This window comes from Morus notabilis, unplaced genomic scaffold (genome assembly GCF_000414095.1).
Source record: "Morus notabilis unplaced genomic scaffold, ASM41409v2 Scaffold989, whole genome shotgun sequence".
Taxonomy (NCBI): Eukaryota; Viridiplantae; Streptophyta; class Magnoliopsida; order Rosales; family Moraceae; genus Morus; species Morus notabilis.
In genome coordinates this window covers 518,967-525,331 of record NW_010363328.1, presented here as the reverse complement: position 1 = coordinate 525,331, position 6,365 = coordinate 518,967, and the positions used below count along the sequence as shown (strand labels likewise).

General features: G+C 39.1%; 1 pseudogene; it reads left to right on the top strand.

Annotated features, from left to right (window-relative positions):
• The first annotated feature begins 823 nt into the window (after window positions 1-823).
• Window positions 824-6,365, top strand: part of LOC21401017 — a 31,060-nt pseudogene continuing 25,518 nt past the window's right edge.

The window sequence follows — 6,365 nt, the reverse complement described above, 5'->3', positions numbered from 1 at the left end:
GGAACGTCGAACAGAATGATTCGTACAAAACTTGCTTCAATTGTTCTTGTTAACTTTATTTTTTCAACTTCACACTTTTGTTTGGAGTTGAAATTGAGAACCACTTTAAAGGCAGCGAAACCATGAAGCTCAGCCTCAAAATCATCCTTGTAGTAATGGAAGACCTTGTTGGTCAGCTCAAACAATTCATTTATAACAAACACCTTCCTCCCACAAGCGTTATCTTGCTGCGGTGCATGTTCCACCACGCCAGAGAAAGCTGCCTTGTTGTTTGTCAGAACATTAACAATGGAAGGCAGCTGCAAATGTACACTCTCCATTCCTTTGTCAACAGCCCCAGAATTGCTGCAAACAGAATCAAATTCATCTTTTAAAATACAAGAATGGACTCCACTGTTAACTTCTTTCACTGGTGCATTAAACTCCGACTCTATAGTAACATCCTTGGAAAATTTTGATATCATTGACATCTTGTTTCCCATATCTTGAAGCCCTTCATTACTAGCACCAGATTGAAAACCAACTTCATTTTCAATGCCTTGGTCCACCTTGCCATCAAAATTCTTCATAGTCAAGTCTCCTTGAACATCCATTAGATCTGAAACATCTGTTATTTGAGCTGAAAGCAACCTGCTTGAATTGCCTACCACTTGCTCTTTATCGACTTCCAATTTTGTAATGACAACTCTCTCTAAAACCGAATTTGAAATCTCTTTCCTAGGTTTGGCAAGTACCTTAATTGTCATCTATAGTCAGCCATAATATCCTCTTGACCTTTCACCAAGAAACTCTCATGTAAGGCCTCATCGGATGACAATCTAAAATGCTTAAGCAGGTGAGTCTTCAATTAGTCTTCAATTCATTCCAAATGTAGAACGGGCAATGAGCATCCTGCCATCGATACCAAGCCAAAGCATCACCTTTCATAGCCATTTCAGCAACTTGGATTTTCTCACTGTTCGTCATTCTATAGAACAAAAAGTATCGCTCAGCTCTAAACAATGCCTTCTGCCCTAGACGATGCCGAGGATCTTCCTTCTTCTGTAATGGTTGTTTTAGCCATGTAGGTTTCAGGGCAGAAAAGAAAGTATTTCTCATTGATTATTTTTTGTACAAGCGTTACAATATTTATAGGAAAAACTCCCACGGAATAGGGAAAGTAAATTTCTTGATTGAGGGAGATCCTTATCTCAAGGAATCTCTTTAAAAATTGAAAGAATAAACTACTTTCCTAATTTATCTCTATGCCCTTATTAACCAGATCAGTACATATCCGTCCCATGACTTTAGTCTACTTTCCTAATTTCTACACTTTAGGTTATTTAATCCAAACGACAGAAACTTTCAATTGGCAATGTCTTAGTAACTTGTTGATCATGTTAATAAGCTATATCAAAGTAGCGTCTTTTTGCCAGTTAATATCTGATGGTACATGGTAGCAGAAAACTCCTTTTGTTATAGTCCATTTCTTTCACCCTTTAAGAAATCTACAGAGTTTCATTTGTGGCACCCCCAGTGTGGAACTGTCTCTTTATTTTCTTTAGTGACTGTGATCATTCTGATACTCAAGGACAAACTCATTGACTAATAAATATCTAAAATGGAACTCTTTCTACTCTTTTGACGAAGGTTTCAAATTTTTTATCAGATCACAAATAACCTTGAGCAAAGGTGTTACAAGGAATTGAGAATTTTCCATCTGCCAAAATTGTCATTTGCATTTACAGGAAATTGTTGGTCTCTTGCAAGGAGCAAATGTGAGTCAGTACTTTTTTCAATTGTAATTTCTCATTGTTTCATTTTTTGTCCCAGAAATTTGTTACATCATAAGTCACCGTTTCCATTCTTTTTTTTTTGTTTATTTTTCCTCCAGTTATTATTATTATTATTGATTTTAATAAAAGGTCAGTGGGGCAATATATGGTTATTCTAGATTTAGCCTTTTAAATATTTACGCCAGTGAGGCAAGGCGTTGGCCTCATGTTAAAACACTAACAGATTTATAGAACTAAAGATACATAGTACTTCTAGAGTCGTAAATCTAATGGTATCCTAAAATTGAAAAATACACAACAAAATAAGCACAAAGTCTAAAAGAGATCACTGGTCACTCCCAAAAGCTGGAACTGCCTAACACATAGTGGTTACAACATTATTGTTGGTATGCATATTACTGTAACTAATACTATGTATGCAATAGTCAATATCAATTAAAGATTCGTCAATTTTTGTAAAGATTTAGATTATTACGTGTGCATATTAAGTAAAGATCTTTTCTATCTAAGTATTGAGTAAAGATTCGTAAGAGAAGGGGACTTTGTAGAGTTTTCAAGGTTCCACATTTTTCACTATATATATATTGCCATTAGTATGGGAATTGCTATCCTTAAATAATCTTGTAGAAAGAAATCCGACCCTTGTGTATTTAGTTAGGAAGTTATTTATTTTTTCTTTATTTAGAATAGATTCTAGTTCCTTATTTCCCATGTTAGATATTGTAATTTATTTACTTTCCTATTTTGATGGGATTCCTAATTAAAAGGAATTCTGTTTCCTTTTCTGGTGGACTGGTACGCCAGCCACAATAGGCTATATATTAGAATGTAAATTCATTATTCAAATAATGAGAATATTCAGAATTCTTCTCATTGAATTCTTCATGGTATCAGAGCTCTCTGAACCCTAATCCTTCTCAATTCTTCTTTCTCTGGCCGTTCTCTCACCATGACCAAATACGGCATGGCCTCACAATCCTCCTCCTCGGACGTCACCTCTAGAACCGAGTCTAATTCCTCAGCCCCTTCTGTCCCGGATACCTCTTCTCATCTTGTCACAAATCATAAACTTCATGGCCATAATTTTCTTCAATGGTCACAGTCTGTTTTCATGTATATCTGTGGTAGAAGGAAGGATGGACACCTCACAGGTGAAACTTCTGCTCCAGAAACGACAGATCCTAAATACTGATCCTGGAAAACTGATGATCACCTAGTTATGTCATGGCTAATAAATTCCATGACCACGGAGGTTGGAGAAAACTTCCTGCTCTATAAGATAGCCAAGGAAATATGGGATACTGTCCGTGAAACTTATTCCAGCACAGATAATACCTCAGAATTATTTGAGGTTGAGACTAGATTGTATGATCTACGACAAGGAGACTTGAGTGTTACTCAATATTTCAACACTCTAACACGCTCTTGGTTGCAATTGGACTTGTATGAGATCCATTCTTGGAAGTGCCCCGACGACTCTACCTTGTATAAGAAGATTGTTGAGCAAAAACGGACAATCAGATTTCTTCTTGGTCTCAATAAAGACCTAGATGAGGTCAGGGGGAGAATGATGGGAATTAAACCTCTCCTTACCATCCGAGAGGCCTTTGCAGAAGTACGGAGAGAGGAGAGCAGAAAGAAACTGATGATGACGGACAATCACACCACACCTGCAATTGAGGGTTCGGCCTTGTACACGCACAATTCCTCAGAATAACAGGTCCGGCAAAGGACGTCCCTGGTGCGACCATTGTAAGAAACTTGGTCATTTAAAGTCAACATGCTGGAAATTATACGGCAAACCTGCAGATTGGAAGCCGTCCAATGGTCGATATGACAGGGAAAATCGTGCAAATGCCGCTGCCACAACAGACAACAATACATAAGTCAGTTCGTTCACCAAAGAGCAAATTGAGGCACTGCAGAAAATACTTGGTCAAGTCTCTAGTTCCGGACAAGCATTATCGTCCCTATGCTCACGTTGTCCAAAATAACACTTCAAAGCCTTGGATAGTTGACTCAGGAGCCTCGGACCACATGACTGGAGACATCAGCGTCCTCAAGAATTATCGTCCCTACACTAGTCACTCGGAAGTCCAAATTGCTGATGGCTCATTCTCACCAATAGCGGGATCTGGATCAGTTCAATTGACAAAGGATCTTCACCTTTCCTCGGTTCTTTATGTTCCTAAATTAAATTGCAATCTACTCTCCATCAGCCAACTTACACGTGACTTGAAATGTGTAACTAAATTTTATTCCAATCTTTGTGATTTTCAGGCAGTAGATTCGGGGAAGGTGATTGGCAGTGCTAAGATGCATGGTGGCCTATATTTGCTCAAAGAAAATAATCTCCTCAGTAGACAAGTTCACCCGTCAAGTTGTGGTTCTGAGTCTAGTTCAAATTCAGTCAAATTTGCTTCCAATTCTGTGTCTGTTTCCAATTCTGTTTCAGTTGAGAGTCAAGTCATGTATGGCATTATCGCCTTGGTCATCCAAACTTTGCTTATGTTGAAAAGCTATTTCCACATTTGTTCATCAATAAAAAATTCAATTTTTATCAGTGTGAGATTTGCCAACTTGCAAAGCATGCCAGACATGTATATTCTGCTCTACAATACAAGCCTTCACATCCATTTTTTGTGATTCATAGTGACATTTGGGGACCTTAACGAGTAAACAATATTAATGGGGCTCGGTGGTTTGTGACATTCATAGATGACCATACAAGAACAACTTGGACCTTTCTTATGAAGGAAAAATCAGAAACAGCCACCATATTTCAATCTTTTCATTCCATGATCTCTACTCAATTTCGAAGCAACATTCAGGTTCTTAAAACCAACAATACAAAGGATTATTTTAATTCCATACTTCGTCCTTACCTTTCCAAGCATGGTATCATTCATATAAGTTCTTGTGTTGACACTCCTCAACAAAATGGGGTGGCCGACAGAAAAAACCGACATTTACTTGAGGTAGCCCGTGCCACTATGTTTTCTAATAATGTACCTAAACATTTTTGGGGAGAAGCCATACTCACAGCAACATATCTCATCAATAGGATGCCTAGTCGAGTCCTCAAGTTCCAAACTCCTCGTCATGTCCTCATGAATGTCTATTCACATATCCGTTTGTTTTCTTCAGACCTACCACTCAAAATTTTTGGTTGCTCCTCTTTTGTTCACATCCACCAAAATCATCGCACCAAACTCGATCCCAAGTCCCTCAAATGCATCTTCCTCGGTTACTCTTCTAATAAAAAAGGATGTAAGTGTCATTCTCCAATCACTCGAAAAGTATACAACTCCATGGATGTAACCTTCTTTGAGAATCAATCTTACTTTCCCAAATCCGACATTCAGGGGGAGAATTCGAGGGAATACCAGATTTGGGATCTCCTTTAGGACACTCAGGCCATTTTCCCTCAACCAAACTCAGCCACTGAAATAGCCCCTAACTCAGCCACTGAAACAACCCCTGTTCCTGCCACTGAAACAGCAGCCCCGATGGTCTCAAATCCACCACAACTTGACACCAATAATCACGAACTTCGTGTCTATAGAAGGAGAAGACCAGCTGAGCATATAGAGGACACCATGCCGACCCAGGACTGTCAAGAACCGGAACCAAGTCCTCCTGCACCCAATAATCATAATGGTATGGATTCCTCATCTTATGACTCTCTTGTCCCTAAGGTGTTCGAGGGTGCACTGGACATCCAATCGAAAAATATGTAGCATATGGGAAGTTGCTACCTCCGTACAGGGCTTTTGTGTCAAACCTTGATAGAGTGCAGGTGCCAGATTCTATCCAAGAGGCTCTAAAGGTCCCAGCATGGAAACAAGCGGATGAGGAAGAAATTCGGGCTCTAGAAAGTAATGATACTTGGATCCTTACAGAAGTACCTCATGGAAAGAATCTTGTTGGTTGTAAGTGGATTTTCACTGTCAAGTACAAAGCAGATGGAAGTGTCGAGAGATTCAAGGCCAGAGTTGTAGCAAAGGGTTTCACACAGTCATATAGGACTGACTACCAGGAGACTTTCGCACCAGTTGCTAAACTCAACATTGTTCGAGTTCTACTCTCTCTTGCAGTGAATCAAGATTGGCCCTTATACCAACTTGATGTCAAAAATGCCTTCCTGAATGGGGACCTTGAAGAGGAAGTCTACATGACTATACTTCCAGGATTGGAAAACTGTTCAAACAATAGGCTGGTTTGCAAGTTAAAAAAGTCTTTATACGGTTTGAAGCAGTCTCCTCGTGCGTGATTTGATAGGTTTGCTAGGACTGTGATAGCTAACGGATATCATCAGTGTCAAGCTGATCATACACTGTTTGTTAAAGGTAAACCAGGAGGTAAGATTGCTATTCTCATAGTATATGTAGATGATATCATCTTGACAGGAGATGATTCAGAGGAAATTATCAATTTCAAAAAAATGCTGGCAACAGAATTTGAGATCAAGGATCTTGGGACTCTCAGGTATTTTTTAGGAATGGAGGTGGCTCGGTCTAAGGAGGGAATTGTAATTTCCCAAAGAAAGTACATTCTGGACCTGTTAAGTGAAACTGGCTTGCTTGGGTG